Genomic DNA, 22,597 nt, shown 5'->3' with positions numbered 1-22,597 from the left:
TTATCACTGTATGAAATCTAAGTATATATATGGAAAACTAAACTTAGGATAAACTTATTTTTCTTAACTTCATATTTCTGCCTGTCTTCTGCAATGTGTAATCAGATTCTTTACCTTTAGCTCTCTGAATTGAATGCTTTGTTCCCACCCCTTTTCCTACAACTGTTTTCAGCTATTGTTTTCCCTTCAAACACTGACTTGGCTTTAAAGATATATTTTATCACAATTGCAGAAACTGATGGAATACTGTGTTGAACGAGAGCGTTAAACTTGCTAACTGAAGTCTTACAACAAACATTAAGCTATATGTAACCGCAATTTATACTACTTGTAGTTCAGTCAGATTCTTTTGGGATGTTAAGTGGATGAAACTATTCTAACTTGAAATTTAAAGAAACAGCAAAGGACGGGTGTATTTACAGATGCTTATTAAGAAAACAAGCTTGGTTAATCTTTAACGATTGGCATTTATTACTTTTCAATACATTTAACCAATGATATATTCTCAGGTGCACTCGACTATAAAAGGTGGGTTCAAAAATGTTGAAGGGGTAACGCATTCGTTGGGATTGATCTAAATTCACGATGCAGACTCTGTCCATGTGCTGTTTTATGCTATCCAGATTGTGGGAGCACTGAAAGTTACTGTCCCTAGGACTACAACGCTTGTTTTTTAAGGATCTTGTGGAGGCCCATTGGCAGTATCACTTCTCATCCTTAGGCTTCACCAGTTGGGTGGCCTCAAAACACTAGAGATTTGTTTTCTTCAGACCAAAGAGAAGAGTCCATCACTGTGACTTGGGAGAATGTCAAGTCACAGGGCAACGGCGGACCTTCTGCAAAACTCAGCCCCTGTTCACTTTATACCGAATACCCACCCCACCCGTAAGGGCTCAAAGATCCATGCGGTTGTGTATCCTCTCAAGTCGGTGTGTGAAACACGAGGCCCTCACACCTCATTTAAGGCAGGAGGCTTCAGGGGCGACGGGCCAGGTGTCCCTGCCCCTTCCTGCTGGGGCTCAGCTCGTGAGAGCGCGGGCCTCCCAGCACGTGGAGCCGCCCCAGGCTGCCCCGCACACCCCTCCCGCCAGATGTAGTCCAGGCCCAGCTGGGCCCGCGCAGGGATCCCCAGCACGGCCACCTGACTGAGTGCTGGGCGTGCTGCGGCCCGATGCTTCTGCCTCCGCCGCGGGCGCGGCGGCCAGAGGAAGGCGCCCGCCGAGTAGACGGGCCCTGGGAGCGCACTGCGGCCATTATCCGCGGCGCCTCCTAGTGGGTCAATGGCAACTCCTGGTTCTCGCGAGAGCTCCCCCTCAGTGGGGATTATATAATTTGCCTTAGGTGGGGGTGGGGGTGCTGAGGGCACCATCCCTCAGGAAAAGTTGGGTGTGAGCACAGGTGGGAGTAAGAGAGTTGTCCCTGGAGGGTATGGGGGAAAGGGGTGCTGTCCCTCACTACCCCCCCTACTTAGCTGGACAATGAGTCCTCTTATGCTAATGAGGTACTTACGTCACTTCCGCTCTTTCTCGGCCGCCATTTTGGCTAGGGCAGGTTCGGGGACTCGGTCCGAGGCGCTTGTATTGTCTGCTGAGGGGAGACGCGGGATCAGCCCCCTCCCCCGCCCGTTGCCGCCGCCGCCTCAGCCGGCCCGGTCTCCCCTCCGCCGCCCGCCGGGATCCATGAGCTGAACTCCCGCCCCCCCGGCCGCCGCCATCTTGTGCCCCCTCCCCCTCCCGCAGGCAGCGCTAAGGGGGATTTTGGCGTCTCCTCAGACACAGCTCCCTCTCTCGGTCCCTGCTGCTGAGGAGCGAGAGGAGCGCGGCCGCCGCCGCCGCCGCCGCCTGCCTGCCCGCGCCGGTGAAGCTGCCTCTCCCACACCCTCCGTCTCCTCCCTCCGCCCCTCCTTTGTCTGCACCGCTCGACGACGCTACCGCCGCCGCCGCCCGCCGCTCTGCTGCGCCCGCCGCGCCCCCCGGCAGCAGCCGCGGCCGCGGCGCGAGCCGGAGCCCGCCGAGCCGGAGCGCGACGAGGCCCCGGGCGCGCCCTCCCCGCCCTCGCCTCCGCCACCGCCGTGCCGCCGCCATCCTCCCGCCGCCGCTGTCCGGCCCCCGAGCACGCCGACTCCGCGCGCGCCTCGAGGCCGAGTCAAGGTAAGCCCCGGCGCCGCCGCGCGCGGACCCGCGGCCCTCCCCTGCCTCCCGACCCCCGGCCCGCGCGGCCGCCCGCCCAGCCCGGCGCCGCGAGCGCGGGGCGCATTGTTCGCATCGCCACCCTCCAGCCACACACACGCTCCTTTGCATACTCCGGTGCTGACGGGCCGCCTGTCCCGGCACGGACCGCTACCTGGGCTCTGCTCTAGGGGTCCAGGCGCCTCCTCCTGCAGCCCGACCCCCTTCTCCGCCCCGTGTACCCATCGAGGCCAGCAGCCAGCCTGGCCACCCCGAGCTTTTGCAGCTAATCGCATCTTCCCTACCCCGCCCCCAGCGAGAACTGAGCTTCTCCCATCCCTGGAACTAATCCCATTCTCCCCCCCCTCTCCAAGAAGAACCCACAAGCCCCCCACGCATACCCCCATGCCTGGAACGAGCCTTCTGCCAGGTCTGCCCACCCTTAGCTGGGGGAGGGGGAACTGGATTGGGGGGCGGGGAGCGTGCATGGCACGGAGTGAAAGTCTTTGCCTCCCCTGTGCAATCCTTCCTCCCCAACATGCCAGTTTCACTCCTATTCTGACCCCAGTCCACCGCCACCCCCCTTTTCTCAATCTCAGCTGCCTGGTCTGCACGACCTTTTAAGAGCATTCTGAGCCCCAACTTTGCAGTAAGGTGCTAGGAGATGGAAATCCAGGAAACTGCAAAAAGATTTTTTTTAATGCAATGAATGGGGAGCAGTTCTTTAAACACCCTCTTATTCACCTCTTCTTTCCTCTGGGCTGCCTGCCTGCCTTCCCCTCCCCCCCAACCTGGATGCCTGTCTGCTGGAAAAGGCGCGATTGCTTCTCTTCCTCTTCTGTCCAAGACCAGGCTCTAGGTCTAATATCCTTTTTAGCCACACACACCCCCCCAACTAAATCATCTTAATGTTCTTGCATTCACCAATTCCTCTGGACAGTTCTTGATATAACCCCATTTCACAGACAAAGGCATAAGAGGGAAAAAGAAGCAAACTGTTTCTTGTGTTTTCCATTTTAATGCTGTCCATCCCCACACACCCAGTTCCCATCCCTGATGCTTCTTGTGCCTGTATCTTGAACCTTCAAAATGGAAAAAAAATATCTCTTAAATAGCTTGATACAGTTTCTTTATAAATCTGCATTGTTGCTTCTGGTTTATGGCCATGAAGAAAATACCAGCCCCCACCCAAAATGCACCGCAGCCAAGTCGGCTAAAGGCAATGAGTGTTGGAGTCAGTAGGGGGCGCATTCTCTGCACTGGGTAAGGCTGCAGAGGGGGGAAGGGCCCCACAGCTAGAACAGGATGTGCTTCACAGCGCCTTCTACAGACCATGGGAAAATGGGCCCAGCAAGACACACTCGCACTCTTAGTTGGTGAGCTGACAGCAACATGGCGAAGGATTAAGTGAGTCAAGGGCAGTGATTTTATTTCTTTTAAAGAATCTACCCTGCATTTAGAAGTTTTCTCTTTTTACTTTTTCCAAACTGTTGACCCTCAGACAATCCACATATGTTCTTGACGAATCACCTTGGCACATCCTTGGTTCACAGATTACCTTTCTCTGGAATTCTTCCACCTTAAGCTTTGAATGTGTCACCATTATCTTTCCTAAGTGGTGGTAAAAGGGGACGTTTAAAACCTGAGAGTAATGGGTTTGGGGCATTGCTGATTAACTCCCTTCGTCATAGCCCAAATCTTTCCAACTCTTTGATAGTTAAAAATCATTCTTGAGGGATATTAGATTTTTGTGGGGTAGTAATTTTCATAAGCACGTAGATGGGTGTCATGATTTGCAAAGCCTTGTTGGTAAACATCAAGCTCATGTTGAGTTTGTCATTGTCAAACTCAACAGTGTTGGTTGTAAAGTTTTGTTTCCTTCCAAATTTGGACTTGTAATTGCCGTTCATTATCTCAGCAGCCAACCACCTTTGCAAAAGTGTTGACACCAGTCTTCTGTTAGCACCCACCTTCTTAGGGTGTGTTGATTTCTATAGATTTTACTCCTCTTGTTATTTCCATAGGTGTGAGATGCACAATGCGAAACCTAGGCCCCAGCTTTTGCACCATGATGCACAGGGTTGTACTTTTTGTACTGAACTGATAGGTGGCCTAGTGGTTATGCCCTGTACTACCATTTTGAGGATCTGGACTCCGTTTCCTGCCTTGCTCTTTGGACCACATTGTCAATTCACACCGGTGGGTATATTCATTTTGGAGGGTGGGAACTGCAGAAATAGGGAAGCCAGAGACTTCTTCCTTCTTGGTCACTACCAAAGCCTACACTTCCAAAATTTCAGCCTAGCCACATTCCTCAAGGAACTGGTTAGAACTGGTTGCAGTAGTGGCTTCTGAACACTTATGAACATAAGAAATGACTTATTACTTGTTTAAGAGAAATTTTTTAAGTTGCTAATATTGTAATAATTTGCATTCTGCACCTTTGTATATATAATGTTAAAAACTCAATTATTGTTATTTTGATGACCCAATCTCAGGAGTTAGTAAGCTTCTAAAAGCCTTAAAGATCTGGTGAGAACATGCTTTTCCGTGAACTTGTTCTTGCTACCAAAGATTGAGTGGTTGTTAATACTTAAGGGTAATTTTAAAACACTGTTACAAGTATCTTATATGGATACACCAAGATAAATTTATGGGGAACTGAATGGGTTTGTTCTTTGATACATAGTTAACCAGTTGGTGCTTAAAGGAGAATTTTTCATTGGATTATCCAATTGCTACCAAGTAATATTTTGGTGAGTGCAAAGGAGCTTGGTACAGGTATTTCACTAGAGACTATGTACATTGGTTTTACAATTTTTTAGTAATTACAGGAGTCAGATATTTAAATGGTATTGTTTATAATTTCAAAATACTGTGTAATATTTGTTAAACAGATAATTTTGACCTGTATTTGGTGTTTGATATAGTTACATAAATTCTACAAATAAGTAATTTGAAGACAACTTATTTGAGGGTATGTTTGAGGTGTAGTTTGTGAGGGTGCTTCCCCCCGACCCCGCCCCTCAATTTACCAAACTGTAAATCAGATACAGTGTTTAATGATGTCTTTAGTGGTACTAGCCATTTTCCCCTTAAAGGAAGACTTGCTGTCAGCTCTTAGAAATCATGTATTCTGCAGAATTTCAAAGGTTTCCTGGTAACTCAGGAGGAAAAAAAGGTGAAATGATTGGGCTGGAAGACTGGAATTTACATTAGATCAACTATAAGAATTTGTTAATGTATAGTAAAAAGCTTCAGCTAACTAAAGTGTGGGAATTGGTTGTTACGTTGAATTGAACTTTAGATAGAAATTCCTTCTTTAAATTGACCCTTGTTGAAAAATTTCCTAAGACTACCTTACTAGGAGCTGCTATATATTGAAACTAACCAAACCTTTGATTTTGGTTCTTAGTCCCTGTGTAGAAAATATAGGAGATTTGGCTATGAATCTCTTAAAGACCCTGGCCCTGCCAGTGTTGAAAGTCACTGATTTTAAATAGACCCACTGTGAATCTGCTTAAGTTTCTCTTTCTCCTTAAACCAGAGTGTAGGAAAAGTTCTAATACTGTTTATATTAAAATAAAACTTCACCTCATTAAACAGATTGTTTTAGCACCCCTTGTAAGTAACCAACCAGTGGGCTTTTGTCAAGTGAAAATGGCTTTTGATTTTCATTATAACATAAACACATACATTATTTATTATATATATTTGATTACTAAAAGCATAGGTATATATGGTTCACTATGTGTGAAATTGTTGCTTTCCTAGTAACTACTAAGAAATGTTGAAAGTATCAAAAGTAATTGTTAATATTTTGAAAATTTAAAATACTTAGTTGATTATTTAAGATGACGCTGGCTACAAATTTAATTGTGAAAATTGCAATCTGTTAAGGAAGATAGAGCTGTTTTGTTATAAAGGAGAAAGTAGGGATTGATACTTGGTTGGGTACAGGAAAAAACTTCAGCATTTAAGTGTGTTTTTTCTTTTGAGAATCATATAAGTAACAAAATAGCATGAGTTGTAATAGACTTTGGCTGATTGGTTTCATTAATTGGGGTATATGTGTATGTACACATACACATAAAATACAATTGAGTTTTTTAGAGTTGAAAATGATTGTTATATTGTTAAATACAGATAAAATGTCCTAGTATTAGAGATGTAGTTTAGGGACAGTACATTTAAGTGTAGGAGAAAACATGCCAAAATTACACTTTATAGATTTTTTAATAGCCTGTTTAAATTTTAGTGAGATAGACATTTTTGAAATGATATGAAAGAACAAAAAAATTGAATTTTTTATTTTGTAAGCTTTTGAGCTAATTCATGGTTTACACCAAAATGCTCATGACTGTTGTGCAGCGAACTGCTTTTTCAATAGCTACTTGGACTTTCCAAAGGACTTTTACTTTAAAAGAATGTCATAATGTCTGCTGTGTGTTACCGAGGTAAGATACTTTCAGGGAGAGTTTAATTTACATGCCTAAGAGGCATGTACATTAAGAGAAGCATTGCTCCCCTATGTAAATAATTTAATTATAGTTATATTCACGGAGCTTGTTATTGGCATCACCTAAACTTAGAGTTTTCCCTCTCTTGGTTTTTGTAAGAGCTTGTGGTATTAACTGTGGAGCAAATGCTGTATTTCGCTGATGTGCATCACTGTCAGTAATACCTTTTATGTTGTTAGTTTGGAAACTTGGTGTTTGAAACCGGTATAAACCAAAGCCCCACACTAATTTTCTTGTTTATATTGCCACTTGCCCCTTGATCGTTGAGACACTTGATAAGCCATCCACGTTTTGCCCAGCATGGGTGGCCTTTTGTGACCTCGTGGTTTGTTGTTGTTTGCCTGATCTTGTTAATTAGAAAGTGAGGGGAGGATGATTATGTTCTTTCAGTCGCTCAGTGTCGTAGTACTCCTTACACACCTGGGTTTTGTCATGACCTGCCTTTGCTATTTGCCAGTTTAGGGCTTCACTTAAATGAGTATCCATGTTCTGCTTCACTGGAAGGAGAAGGCTCTTCTCACGTATTGTCATGCTTCTCAATTGGGAGATCCATATGTCAACTTGATTATGTGGGGGATATATGTGTACGTGAAGTCACAGGTAAACTGTGAGCCAACTATATAAAGTGATGTTTTTGACTGGGGGGTGCACATTTTTATTCCAATAAATGAAAAATTCAAAATTCTTAATACTATTTGAGTTCTGGGTTTTCTCATCTCCATGTATGAATTCACTGTCCTCTACCTTTAGGAGTTCTTTGAGATGTAGTCACAGGGCTCCTTGTTATTATTGATCCCTAACTTAATTCCAGGACAGCAGCTAGAGAAATCCTGGAACCTTTCAAGAATTTTGTCAGTGTCCGGAAATAAAGGCTTGGAAAATAAGGAGGATATAGAAGACTTTGAAATTAAAGACTGCTGTGAACATAGACCATGGTTTAAGATTTAAGTTACAGATTTAACTTGAAAACAGTTCAAAATAAACGGGCACATCCTAGTATCCTCTCTAGTTATAGATTTGCAATTGAGTCACTCAACTGTGGGTTGTTTGTGTTTATGTGTCACTTCTCATGTGACTGTGATGCCTTGAATAAGGATGAGCTGTTTAAGTGTAAAGGTCCCCTTGCTGGCCTTTATGGTATTATAATATTGATTGCTTGACGTGTTATTTTTCAAGCACTTTATAAACTGTTCTCAGTTCTCTCAGGACTGTCCTTGTTTCACAAGTAGGGAAATCAAGGCACTACCACAATGATGAAGTGAGCTACAGAATATGTCTGTGCTGGTTCCCTGTACTGTGCTTGGAACATGGGTCTTTATGTATAGTGTTCCTTTGAGCTGTTTGGCTAATGGGGGTTCAAATGAATGTTTCATAATTTCATAGTGATATTTTGTGCTTGTATATCAGCTTACACTCAAGAATCCCAATGGGCTTTACAGAAGCTGGCCACACCCCCTAGCAGGAGAGTATGGTTGTAAATTGTGTAGGTGGCAGTCGGTTGAAGTAGCATATATCTGGTTTGAAGTTAACCTATATCACTGCATGAGGGTCTAAAAAGAAACTGCTTGTGGTCCTGCTACTTTTCCCAGTGTTTTGGTTTAGGGCAGTGTTGTTCTGTCTCTCTGAGCAGTTATTTTTGCTTAGGCAGATAATTGCTGGCTTTTGCCCTTTCTGTCTTTTTCTGAACACTTCATGCTCCATTTAAGAGCTTGTGAAAACCTGCGCTTCACTTGAAAATCTGTAAGGCTCTCCTTTACTGGTGGGAGCTGGTGACTTAATTGAGAACCTTGTGAGGGGTCTCTTGAAACCTGGCATATCTGAAGATAGTTCTGTCTAGTGGAAATATGGTAGAATTTACTAAAATTTTAAATTGGAATTGTAAATTTAAGTCCACAGTTAGAATACTTTCTCTTGTGAAGGAGGTGAGCTGAGACTGGGAGTGTCCTAATGCAGAGAGTGCTCAGATCCTGGTTCAAGATCAGTTATAGTTAAAAACAGCAACAAGAAAAATACAAATAAAACTTCTCTGGGGGAAGTGTAGAAATTGAACCATCAAGTGGCAAAACCTGCTATAAGAATGCTTTTGAAAAACTTGCCTTTGGCTAAGCCTTGATCCTGGGAAATGGCTTAGAAAAACTTGAGAACATGGTTTAAATAAATTATTCTGTTATTCAAGAATGGTGAGAAAAATACATTTCCTATTACTGTGGAAAAATTATTTCTGAGTAGTTTTGTTAGAGCATGAAAATTTTATTTTTAGGGGATCAAAATAACTTTGTCTTATGCAAAGATGTGGCCTGCTTCTGTAATAATTATAAATGGACATACTTGCTTGTCTTCTTAGGCCCACTTGTGGCTTATTTTCCTTTTTCACATTTCTCTTAAGCTAAGTTGTCCACTTAAATGGACAGTAAGTGGTTCTAAGCCTGTGGAATCCTGATGTAGGCACAGCAGAGTGCTGGAATCACTCTTTATGCTATGTCCCTGCCTTGCTGCAATGTTTAAAGTGAAGAAGATTGCAAGGTGCTCCCCCCTCACACTCCCCCTGAATCTAGATTGGTATGTTATAAGGTGTCTGCCATCTTATTTGTTTTATAAACAGGGAGGCATCTTTCCCACTTCCAAATGTTATGTGAGCTCTTGAATTGATGAAGGCATGGGGGCCAGACCTCTGATTGCTCAGCTTTCACCTTGTCCCCTAGGCATGGTCTTCCCCTCCACCTATATACACATCTTACACTCTTAGGAGTACAGCCTGAAGGCAGTTGGTTTCATTGGCGTGCTAGGTCTGGTGCTCACAGCTAGACTTTTTGTCTGAAATCTATTAATAATAAATACTTTAAGTAGTAGGATAAGCAGCAACACAATAGCAGTTTTCCAGTTGTGGGCACTGGTGTTTTAGTCTGAAAATCTTAAAAGACAAGTGACCCACATATTTTTTAAAGCATAAAATATGCAAAATCTAGATCACACCTTTATGTTTCTACATAACTATTAATGTAAGTCACCTAGGTTTATTTAAGGTAGTTGCAAGTGTTCTGTTGCATAAGCATTTTAAGTGCCACTGAGCTTGTAAAGTTAAGAGTATGCTAACTCTAGCTTATATGACTCACACAGATGTATTTAAAGTATTGTGTAAAAACACTGTATGTAAGTATGAATGCACATTATTTGTACAGGAACACTATGTTGTTATGGCAACCCCATGTGATTCTTTTTAAAAGGTTATACCCTGGTGTGAACTCAGAATTTTCAAAGTGATTATTTCAGTATCTGATCTCTTCTAAAGTAATAGTGATAACTGCTTTAAGCATTAACTTGCACCATCGCATTTAATCCTTCTGACATTTGAACAATGGGATAGTGTCCTTCTGGTTAGAGGTTAACATGTTTAGGTTCACAGAGCTAGTAAATGGCAGAGCAAGGATTTAAACACAGGTATGTCCAGCTCTGGGGTGGATCACTACATCTTACCATCTTTCTTTTCTAGCAAAGAAAAAAGCTTTATTGTGCTGTGTCAACCTACCTCTTGTTGTGGAAGTTTGAAGGTATGAGGTAAAAAATGTTGACATGTGGCTGATAGGTCAGGTAAATTTTTGTCCTTGGAAACAATATGGTCTTACTGGAAAACAAATTTTGATTTAAACTGTAAGCTTCACCTGCGAACCTTTTCTTTTCCCTATTACTCCAATATCTTATTACTTCATGCCTAAGCCAATGGTGGTTTTGTAGACCTTTCAGATTGAGTAGGTTTGGAATGGGTGTAAGCTCTCTCAGTTGATTCTTATGATTGGCTAGGTCTGGTATCCACTCTTCTACTTAATTGACTTCCTCCAGACCTTTCTTATGGGACCTGCTGAACACAACCAGATTAATCCGCTTAAAGTGCCATTAGAATCATACTGCTTCTCTGCTTCAATACCTGCAGCACCTCTTCAGTGCCTACCAGACATGGCAGCAGACTCTAGCTTCCTATCCTTTTCAACCCTGTCGTCCATTATTACTCAGAAGTTTGACATAGCAGCCATTCTAATTCTTTGCAGTAGTTCCTAGAACTTGCTTTCGGGCCTCTGGATTGGTGCCAGAAGTTTTTTTGCAGTAAATGCAGCTTCTCCACCTAACTTAGTGGCCCCAGCTTAGCAGCTATTCCGCCCTCTCTAGTGAGAATGACCTCTCCCTCTTGTGAAGCCTCCTAGCATTTAGTTTGTGACACATCACCTTTTTTACTTCAGCTATTTATGGGATATCATATCTGTAAGCTTTTTCTAGGCAGGGACTCACTCGTTCAGTCTGCATTTATTGAACGCTTACTTTGTGCCAGCCACTTATGTAGGTGTTAGAGTAGGGGGGAAAAACCAAGCAAGATCCTTTTAATGGAGCTTCTTTGTCTTAATAGTGAGGTGGCACCCTTGTCTTGCTGCTTATTTTAGGGGTTCTGTTTAGTCCATCAATTGAGATCAGGAAAATTGATCTGCTGAAAGATGATAATGTAATGATGGTAATATACAGGCATAAATACCTCTTTACCAGCTGTATCTAATTATTTCAGGTCCTATTTTACTAAAGCTCTGAGTTGACCTGTGTAGAGCTTTTAAAATAAATTGAAACTTTTAATCACAATGTGATTATCATTTTGGTGATTGATAATGTGATGGACCAGGCTATTTATTTACCATTAGATTGTTGGTTTGTTATTACTACACCGACATGAAAGAAAACAAAACTTGGTTAAACTGCTAAAAGTATATTTTTAATCATTCTGTTACTTTTCACAACCTTCCTTTTCTAATTTTCCTAGGACTTCTCCCCCTTTGCAGTTCTACTCTTGTAACTAACTGTTTGAAAGAAACTTAAGGTGATTTGAAAATTTAGCATATGGGAATTCTCTGAAGATTTTTTCTGTACTGCCACATTTTGCAGAATTAAAAAGTAGTTGAACATCTCATTGACATAACCCCAATTGTATTAAAGCTATTCGTTAAGGCAGAATGAATTAGGGCCTTCATTGCCAAAAGTGATATAGTATACTCTTCCCAGCCTCTTGGAGTGGAGCAGATTTGCCAAGAAATTGAACTGTCCACCAAGATTTTTCTTACATACTTGAAGGTTTGGGGGCTACCTAGGTTCTATTAATGTGTCACCATAGAGTCACTCATTTAATAGTGTCCAGAATGGTCTTTGAAGTTCTGTATTACATCTGGGACTTGTTCTAGAGCAGTAGTCCCCAACCTCTTTGGCACCAAGGACTGATTTCATGGAATACAATTTTTCCACAGACAGTGTGGGTGGGGTGAGAGAATGGCCTCGGGATAACTCAAGTGCATTACATGTATTGTGCAGTCAGACCTCTCTGCTAATGATAATCTGTATTTGCAGCCGCTCCCCAGCGCTAGCATCACCACCTCAGCCCCATCTCAGATCGTCAGGCGTTAGATTCTCATAAGGAGCATGCAGCCTAGATCCCTGGTCATGCACAGTTTACAGTAGGGTTTCTGCTCCTACGAGAATCTAATGCTACTGCTGATCTGACAAGAGGCAAAGCTTATGTGGTGATGCAAGCAATGGGGAGCAGTTGTAAAAACAGATGAAGCTTCCCTACTTACCTCCTGCTGTGTGGTTCAGTTCCTAACAGGCCACAGACTGGTACTAGCCAAGTCTTGGGGAGAGAGTTGGGGACCTCAGCTCTAGAAGAGCTGTCTTTTTCAAGGAATCTTAACAACTGCTTGATATTCATAGTTTTGGAAGAGAGACCAGTCAGTGTTGAATGCTCCTGATTTTGAACCCAGACTACCCTGCTGTTAAAATTACAAGCAGACCTTATCTATTTCCATAGTCACTACTGTTGCCTTAAATTTTCTAGTTGCCACATTTTTTAGAAAATTTATTTTTAATTGTGGTAAAGTATACATAAACTTTACCATTGTAGTACAGTTCTGTGGCATTAAGTACATTCACATTGTTTTGCAACCATCACCATCATCCATCTTGAGTTTAGGGGGTTTTTTTGTTTTTGTTTTTGAGACAAGGTCTTGCTCTGTCTCCTTGGGTAAAGTACAGTGGCATCATCATATCTCACTGCAACCTCAAACTCCTGGGCTCAAATGATCCTCTTGCCTCAGTCTCTGAGTAGCTGGGACTATGCCACTTTACCTGGCTCATTTTCCTATTTTTCAGTAGAGATAGGGTCTTACTCTTGCTCAGGCTCACCTTGGGAATTTTTTTTGTCTTGCATAACTAAAACTTTGTATCCATTAAACAATTACTCCCCATTTCTCCCTCCCCCCAGCCCATGGAAACTGCCATTCTACTTTCTGTCTCTGTGAATTTGACTACTCTATCATACAGTATTTGTCCTTTTGTGACTGGCTTCATTCATTTAACATGTTTTCAAGGTTCATCCATGTTGAAGTATGTATCAGTGCTTCATTCCTTTTCGTAGCTGAGTCATATCCCATTTATGTGAATATACCACATTTTATTTACCCATTCATCAGTTGATGGAGATTCGAATTGTGTCTACTTTTGGGGTATTGTAGATAATGCTGCTGAGAACATTCATGTACAAGTTTTTATGGTGGCTTATGTTCTTATTTCACAATTGCTTATGTAACAGAAGGAAGTTTATTTGGGAAAAGGAACCTGGAGGTAGTTGAGAGCAGACTAGTCTCCTACCAACCCTTCCCTCCAAAAAAAAAAAAAAGATCATCAGAGCCTCTGCCTTCTCAAGGCACATTCAGAAGAACATGCTTAAAGTATTAGCATGGGGAGATGATAAAGGAGAAATACAGGATGTATCTGTTTTTTGAAAAGCTGTCATATTATTTAAGGATGCCAAGGTTGTTGTTTTCATTTTTCAAGACAATATCATCATGATTTGGATAGAAAAGAGATCCTTCAGATGTGACTATCTTGTGACTGTTGGTATCCACGACGATGGTAAGAGTACTTTAAGGCAAGTGTCCTCAGCTGAGAGTTTTTATTGCAGTTCTCTGGATATGATGGGATCATCTGACTGAGATGTGTACAGATTCTTAATCTCTGTATCACCACTTGAGCGGGTTTGACTGAGCATTTTAACTTTTTAAGGCCATTTAAACCTGGAGTTTCGAAGTTCTGGCATTTTTGCACGCGCGCGCATGTGTGTGTACATATGTATGTACATGTTTGTTTTTAATGAATGTCAGAGATCAGAGTTTCATCTGCATGGGTAATGGGAGGAGCACTGCATCCTAGTTCTGGAATGTGGCCTTGAGACCCAGCCCCCTTATGTACAAGCAATTGCTTCACCTCAGCTGCTAACGTGTAAATGAGAAGAGTTTAGGTTGGGCAGCCCGTGGGTTCTTTCCATGATTCAGAGTGCTGCTTTCTCATAACAGATCGCAGTTAATCTTACGATTTGGAAGAGGAATCTCAGTCTTTTGCACATACTGGACATTTGGTTTTATCATTTTGGAAACAAAATGCTTGTATCCCTACCATTGAGATGATGCCAAAAGGCTGGTGATTGTTACTTAGATTCAATCCAAAGTATCCTTTTTCTCACCAGCTGAACCAGCTAATGCTGGAAAAGGCGCCACATATTTTTCAAAAAAGATTTTATGTCATATGTGTGAAATGGCTGCCACTAACACAAGTGCTCTTTCCAGGAGCATTAATTTAAAAAAATAATATCCAGAATTAGAGTATTGTTGTCTGAATTGACCGTCACCTGTGTATGTCACATCCACAATAATAGTTTATTCAGGGCACCAGGGAGATTGACAACTATTGGAGAATGGCGGATGAGATCACAGAAGGAACGGTGAAAAGAACTGAGCATGGTTAACTGGGAGAGGGAGGAAATGTCTTAAAAATTTGAAAGGCTGTTGTTTGACTAAGTGAATTAGACTTCTATAGATAAGAGTAAACTTGTAAACAGAACTGTTCAATGTGGAATGAGCTGCCTGGGCCTGGTGGGATTGTGTGCTCTCCCTTAATTGAGGTGATCAGGCAGAGAGATAGTCTCTAAGAGGAGAGTTGTTTGTAGAAGGGATTCATACATTGTTTATAGAAAGTGGCAAGAAATATTCCTTTGACTAAACATTTTTGTACAAGATGCTGTATTTAGATAAATATATCATTTTGCCTTGCATAAATTTAGTTCCCCTATGAAAGAAATAGTTATGAAAACTTAATTATAAGAAATTTAATAATTGTGGTTAAAAACTTGAAGAAAATCAGTGTGGTTTTGTATGTGTGTGTGGAGGCAGTTTTGTATTTGATGTTGTATTGAATTACTGGGTACCATTTATTATCAAACTTAGAGAACAGTAAAAGTCCAATGCAGTTAGTAATTAAGAACAGAACAGAAATTGGCTACATTTCCTGCCTGCTGCTTATCTTTATTAAGAGTATTCTAATATGATTATCCTAACATTCATTATTCAAAGTTAGCTTTCAGTACAAGTGTGTCATCAATTTGCAAAGCAGTTTTTCTCTTTCTAATACTTCTGCTTTCTGGAAAAAAAAGCACAACCTTTTTTAGCCTCAGCACTACTGCACATTTTCCAGTAAGCTGAAGGAAAGAGGGGACTAAACTTTATTTTCTTACCTCTGTCTTGCTGCACAGTTTAATCTACTAATCCAGAAGAACATTCTTCTGCCCCGTGGCTAGTCAGAATTGCCTGTTGTGTGGGATTGGGGTTTGGGTAGGAGAGGAAAAGGAGAAAACATTAGAGCTTCCTTTCTGTGAAGACTTGAAGCATCTGGTAGGTCTTTTGCCCAAGCTTATAGGAAAATGGAAGATAAGTTGCTTCTGTTCAGGGCTGTGTGTTTTAGAAAAAAATTGAGTTGGGGTGATTGCTTCCAGATTGGAGGGCTAGCAAGGCTTTATAAGGTTCATTTTTTAACATTTAAATGTTTTTTGTAATTGGTTTAATTTAAATGTAGGACTTAGTGATACACTAAAAAGAAAATATCTGTTCACCACTTCAGAGACAGATTCTAGAATAGTCAGGAAACATAAGGGTTTATTGGTTATAAAGAAAAACAGGGTTTGGGCAGGGCGCAGTGGCTCACGCCTGTAATCCTAGCACTCTGGGAGGCCGAGGCGGGTGGATCACTTGAGGTCAGGAGTTCAAGACCAGCCTGAGCAAGACCAAGACCCCGTCTCTACTAAAAATGGAAAGAAACGATTTGGCCAACTAAAAATATGTACAGAAAAAATTAGCCGGGCATGGTGGCGCATGCCTGTAGTCCCAGCTCCTCGGGAGGCTGAGGCAGTAGGATTGCTTGAGCCCAGGAGTTTGAGGTTGCTGTGAGCGAGGTTGACGCCACAGCACTCTAGCCCAGGCAACAGAGCGAGACTCTGTCTCAAAAAAAGAAAGAAAAACAGGGTTTTACTGTGACCACAGTTTGATTCAATGAGTAATATAGATGGGTGTTAAGTTTGTTGCTGAGGGAAAGATGAGAAGTGAAGAAAATGCATTAATACCAGGAATGGTTTTTCTTCTGCCTAACTAGTTTTTATCTTAACAGGTCCTAAATGTTTTCACAGAGACATCACAAGATCTGTTCTTACAAAAAAAAGTGTTGTCACAGGTAGCATTGAAGTTAACTGATACGTTGATTGTGTTCATGAGAATCCTCTTAAAATGCCTGCCCTTCTTAGAAAATTGCCAGCATAACTTAACATTTTTTAGTTAGATCATTGGCTTAAAGAAATTTCAAAAATCTGTCTCTTAAACTCCAGTGGGGGGCTGTAAGATCTTTACATAAAAATTCTTGCATCAGCATTAATTGGAGTACTTTACTTTAAGTATCAAGTGTCTGAATTTCTTACATATTAATTTGGGTTGAGCTTGCCAAAAATGAAATGTGTCATAGTAGCTTGAATGTCTTCCTAATTTTTATTAACTTAGAAAATACAGCTGCCATTTTTCTTTACTAGTAAAAGCATCATTTCCAGCCTTTGATTCCATTCCCTTGTAAAAGATAATCCCCGAGAGTCTGTTTTTCTTTACAACTTTTTTTTTTTTTTTTTTTTGAGATAGAGCCTTGCTCTTTCAACCCAGGTAGAGTGCAGTGGTGTCCTCATAGCTCACAGCAACCTCAAATTCCTGGGCTCAAGTGATCCTCCTGCTTCAGCCTCCCAAGTAGCTGGGACTACAGACGTGCGCCATCATGCCCGGCTAATTTTTTTTATTTTTAGTAGAGATTGGATCTCTCCTGCTCAGGCTGATCTCAAACTCCTGACCTCAGGGGATCCTCTCACCGTGGCCCCCCAGAGTGCTAGGATTACTGGTGTGAGCCACTGCCCAGCCTCTTTACAACTTTAATGTAGAAATGTTAAAAAGACATCACCACAGTATAAACTTTATGTTCTGACCCTTTAGGTTTACTCCCTATAACTTCATATTCTGATCAGACTAATTTTATTTGAGAAATTTTCAGTAAACTGAATTCTGCTGTAGCCATCAAACCTCATGCTTTGGTTAATTGCCCACTAGGCCCAGATTCTACATTTCAGTAGACTGCTACTTTGGCATAAATTTGCATCACAAGCCTGGTTTGTATACTATTGACTATTTCAAGGAGATACTTAGGAGCAGGGAATTTTTTCTTCTCCTTTTCAACCTGAACACCTCCAATTTGCATTATCTTTTTTGTATTGCACCTAAGATTCCTTTGGAAACAAGGGTTTCACTGCTTTTAAAAGATAAAAGGTTTGAAAACCTTTGGTTTAAATTAAGCAGCTTATGTTTAGGTGTTACCAGGAAGAAGTAACCATCCTTGTGTGGTTCTCAGTGCAGTATTAGAGATGTTTTTTCTTACAGAAATTGCAGATTCGCATTTACTAGTTTAACTGATACATTAGTTGTCATTCTGGTATGTGTTCAGGTTTTGGTTCCCAAATACTAGAAAGTAGCAGAGTTATACCTGCAGTTGATGGCAAAGTAGGACACACTGTCATATTTACTGTAGTATTTTCTGGCATGTTAAATTAACTCTATATGCTTTTATTAGGAATTTGGGAAACATCAAATTAGAATGCATATAAAAGTATGAAGATTTATATACTAGAAAATGACATACTAGATCCTCACTTGGAATAGCCTAAAATGTAACCTGGAAAAGTTAGACATAGAGGCTTTTTCTTTCTCCTGGCTTGATTATCTGTGCCTTCTCAGAGGTTTATGGTTGGGTTATCTTTTGTTTATCTAAAAAAGGTCTATTTGTTTTGGTTTACTTTCATAGAGTAGTAAATGCTTTTCTACTTTTCTTCTACCTCTAAAAATAGGAACTAAATGGTGCCATCCTTGATCTGATAGCTTTGCAGATGGACTACTATAGACAAGCCTCACTGATTCTTGGTGTGCTCAGTCCTGCAAATCTTACCTTCAGCCTGCTAAACTAGTACTCTCATCTGTTGGGTTCTCCATCCGCTTGACCCAGAAGAACCTGAGTACAGCCTGTGACTGGATCCAGGACTTTTGGCATAGTGATTGTTTCATAAATGATTATAATTATGTTTGTCAGTTAGTGACCTCTTTGCTTAAGTAGAGTTTACAGTTATCTATGTTATATCATCCTTCCCCGGTATAGGTTCGGCCTACAAATAGATTATTTTCTCATGAGCCAAGTTCTCTCTGCCTTTGTTTACCCTCTTGGCAGTTGGATTAAAGAAGTGTTTTTGCTTCTGAGGTTGGGAGGGAGAGAGTATCAGATATATATATATTATTTATATGGTTTTAATACCTCTGTAGCCTAAGGCCTAGCTGAGTCTCAGATTTTCATTCCAGCCATCTGACTCTTGCTTTCTAAGAAAGCACATGAGTATGAGTTTGGCCTGAATTAGTAAAAAAAACTAGGCCCTAATCAGTAGATGTGGGTATAATTTGCGAAGATTGATAGGAAGGAGTGTGGCTAATTCAACAATGAATTTAAATCATTCTCAGATATTGAACATTTATGTGTAGTTCATCAGATGGCATGTGCTTACAAAAAAAGCTACTTTCAGTAATAAATAAAATATTTCCAAATGTTAACTCTATTATTAATAGGTCATTGAGCTTTCCCCCAAGTTGTTTTAGAATTTAGAAAGTGTTTGACTCTTTCCATATAGTGTTTTTGTTTTTACATAATGAAACTAAGGGCCAAAGAATTTTTTTTGGAATAACTACATTTTCTTAGAAACTGCTATTCTTCCTAGTAGACCCAGTTCACAAGTATAATAATTATTTTACATAAAATACCCCATCTTCCCTCTTAATGTTTCACTTCCTCTTCTATGTCCCACTGCCCAAGGGGTCTGCGAAGACTTGGTTGCAAGTGACATGAAACAAAGCGTAAGCAGCAGTGATAATGTGTTTGCTCATGCATCTGAAAAGGCAGGGATGTGGGTACTTGTCCTTCAAGTACCTCTGGATTGAAGGCCTTAAACAATATCAGACAATAACAATAGGAGTCTTTATGTCCATCTGCTTTCTCACATGGTGGCAGGTTCTGACTCTCCTTTTTCAGCATCACTGTCAGTCCTGTTTGGGGCACATGTCCACCTGTAGATCAGTATCTACAGAGATGAAATAGCATTGGTCAGCCTGAGTCATGTACACTCAGCTGTAGTGGAGGAGGGACCTCCTAACTGACAGCACATCATTTGTGGTGTGGGGCGTGCAAGGTTTCCAAGAGGAGGTTAAATTAAACCCTACTGACTGAGGGTCTGCTGTGTGTGCGCCAGGCCCATACCAGTAGAAGAAAGGGGGAAGAACTGTCTTATTCATCTCTCTGTTCCTAGCACAGTGGCTGATAAAGTGTAGGCCTTCCTAAAATGATTGATGAACAGATGAACAATGGTATGGTTCCATTAAATTGGATATTTTCCGTTTTTTCTATGCCATGAGCTGAAAGAATTGGCTGAAAGGAGCTCTCCTTGGTATTGAAATAATGATGCTGATATGGTAAAAAGAGCCATCCTGATAATCAAGGAGGCTAAAGAGAAAGGATCAACTACCAAGGGGCAAATCTGGGGAGAAAGTAAGCCCAGCTCTAGAACAATTTTTGACATTGTCTTCCCTAAGAGTAAAGATTGTAAATAATTTATTTTTATCTCTCTTTCCTTTCAAAAGTGAGGAAAGAGCCCTCAATCTTGGGCAGAAGCAATTTCTTACTCATTCTGTTACCATCCCGCAGTCACTTAAGTATGGGCCCCTTGTCCAGATTTTAAGGGCAGGAAAGGAGGCCTGGAGTACTTTTTGTAAAGGTTTTTAAATGAGAACCAAATAGATAACATTAATGAACCTCCCTAACCAGCTATTGATTTGAATTTACATTTCTTAACAGCAAGCTGTAGGCTGAAAGAAAAACAGGGCCCTTGAGTTCTTACCTGTGATAATTCTAGCATTGGCTGGTTTAGTAGATAGAGTTTGATGGAGACTTTCTCTCAAGGAATTGTTTGGCTTGAAAAACACTTTTCTTCTTGAGAAAAGCTCAAGAAGTATATGCAAGAAATGGTAACAGTGGCTGCTTTTGGGCAAGGGAACTGCATGGCTGGAGGATAGGAGTTGGAGGGAGACCTTTGCTTATATTCCTGTACTGTATGTTTGGCTTATCAACTTTTAAAAAATGTTTAATTTAAAGCAAATAAGAATAATCTTTGTAAATGCTTTCGAGTTTGCTAACAGATATGAATGTGTTATTAAAGCTCCAGATAGCCAAAATCTTAGAAATGGTCTCTACAAACAGATACATGGAGGGTACCTCCATCTGGTGAAAGGGACAGATTATGGAACTCTCAGTATTATTAGAAATAAGAAATCTGCTTATGAAGACAATTATGCTCTTAACTCAAAACATTCTACATCTTTCAGTGTAAACATTAAAAAATAGGTTCCTCCTAGTTCCTAAGCATAGAACAAAAAACCATCTTTAGGTACAGGGTTTCCCATTAAGCAGTGTCAGTCAAAATAAGTAAACTTGAGACTGACTTTTATGAATTTTAAGTTTCTTACAACTGAACTCCCTAATGAGCACACTCACTTTTTCAGAACTATGAGTGAATCAGTTGGGTATCTACCAGGCAGTGGGGTGCTTCATTCATCTGGATGCCTTAAAAGGACTGAGTTAGCTGTGAGTAGTCACTTAGGAGAATGGGTTTTCCTTTCCCCCAGCTGCAGTTTGACACCTTTGTGTGTTTTCTATAGACTGATGGCCTCTGTGGTGGCCATATTTCCCAGTCTTTGTGTCTGTGTTTTGCTGAGATTGTTGAGCTGCTCATTCAGGAGTCAGAAAGACCAGTAATGGCCAGTTTCTGGGCATGTCTGTGCTTCTGAAGTGAAGCAAAATTTTCTCAGGAAGTTCCCAAAGAGCTGAATTTTGGCCCACAGAGAGTTTATGAAACAAATAGAGAAATAAGATGTCTCTTGCCAGACTTGGGTATCTGTGGGCATCCGTTTTGATACCTGGTCTCTTTAGAATTAGCCTGTGCCATTCTTCTGTCTTTTCGAAATATTTTTCTAGCAGGTGGTTCTCTAAAAGACCTGGTTTATGAAAATTGTTTTACTAAGCAACTGATAAAGAATTTTCTGATTTTAAGCCACCAGTTCAAAAGATGGTTTTAAAACAATCTTGCCATAAAATGTTCACAAAAAATAATTGACATGGCCTTAAATGCATATTGATTTGTATCAGAAGTGACTTCTAAGTTTGCATTTGGCTTCACAACATGCATATTATTAGCATGGCCCAGAGAAGGCAGGAGACAACATAGTCACCACTTTACAGCTTACAGCAGTTCCATCTTGAATATCATATGGCTGAGGAATGTTTTTCAATGACATGCTTTTCTCTTTTGGCCCCAGTTAAACTTTGATACTTCATGTAGGATCTTTTGAGACTTCTAAGTTCTGGTAACATCCAGATTCAGAATTTCTAGGAGTTGTTTGATTTGGTAGGTTTCACTTTTTCATTTTTCATAGTTGACATTGATTTTGGATTAGAATATTAAGTGAGGCAGTGTGATTTTTATTACATTTAGATTAGTTGATTTGCAGCATATACATGGTACTGGTATTGTAGAGTAACAGCCTTTATTAATTAGAAAACCAGATTTGCATATATTAAATTTTAATTCCTGGTGCTTTGGCTTTTGTTTTTGCCGGTTTTGGTTTCAGAACTCCTTTGTATCTTGCAAAATTGTTTTGAATTTGGATTAAATTGATAAATTTTTAGCATATAGGTAAATGCTTTTGTCGAAACCCTTTATGGTCACATTGAAAGTTGTACAAATTCTCAACTGCCCACGGTTTACTAATTTTATTTTCTTATTAAACACAAAGCTCTGTTTTTAATGAACTTGGGAAAGTTGAACTAAATTTCTGACTTAATGTATCAGATCATTTAAATAATTTTTTATTTCCCTTACATACATACAGACTTTTTATTTTTTAAAAGGATTGCTGGAGGCTAGGAGTCTGAGACCAGCCTAGGTAACATAGCGAGACTCCTTTTCTAAAAAAAGATAAGAAAAATTAGCCAGGCATGGTAGGACATGCCTGTAGTCCCAGCCACTCAGGAGGCTGAGGCAGGAGGATCAGTTGAGCTTGGGAGTTGAAGTTTGCAGTGAGCTGTGATCATGCCACTGTACTTTAGCCTGGGTGACAATGTCAGCCCTGTCTCTATAACTAAAAAAGAAAAAAAGAAAAGATTCCCCTCTGAAGTTTGTAATAGTTAACGATGCTGAGTGCCCGTTTTCCCCCCATCTCAGCATTCATTCCATGTCTATAAGTGAGTGCTTTTATCCATGTGTGTTGCTGCTGGCCTGGAGGTGGAGGCGGGGGTGGGCAAGTCACACAGCCATTAATGTCTTTAGTCTGGGGAGATGTACAGAAACTTTGAAAGGACGTTTCATTAAGAATACCATAGCAGTGGGCC

General features: G+C 40.9%; 1 protein-coding gene across 2 annotated transcripts in view; it reads left to right on the top strand.

The window, feature by feature from the left end:
* Nucleotides 1–1,482: 1,482 nt before the first annotated feature.
* LOC123622728 (activity dependent neuroprotector homeobox) overlaps nt 1,483–22,597 on the top strand; it is a 35,303-nt gene continuing 14,188 nt past the window's right edge. The window contains exons 1-2 of one of the 2 annotated variants that reach the window (XM_045529263.1): nt 1,483–2,150; nt 4,193–4,367. The gene's annotated coding sequence lies outside the window, so the exon portion shown is untranslated. The remainder of the gene's footprint in view (nt 2,151–4,192; nt 4,368–22,597) is intronic. The other variant, XM_045529264.1, reaches the window with a different exon arrangement.

Source organism: Lemur catta, chromosome 17 (assembly GCF_020740605.2).
Source record: "Lemur catta isolate mLemCat1 chromosome 17, mLemCat1.pri, whole genome shotgun sequence".
NCBI classification, from domain to species: domain Eukaryota; kingdom Metazoa; phylum Chordata; class Mammalia; order Primates; family Lemuridae; genus Lemur; species Lemur catta.
Note: the sequence above shows the minus strand (reverse complement) of the source record. Positions and strands in the feature narration are given on the sequence as shown.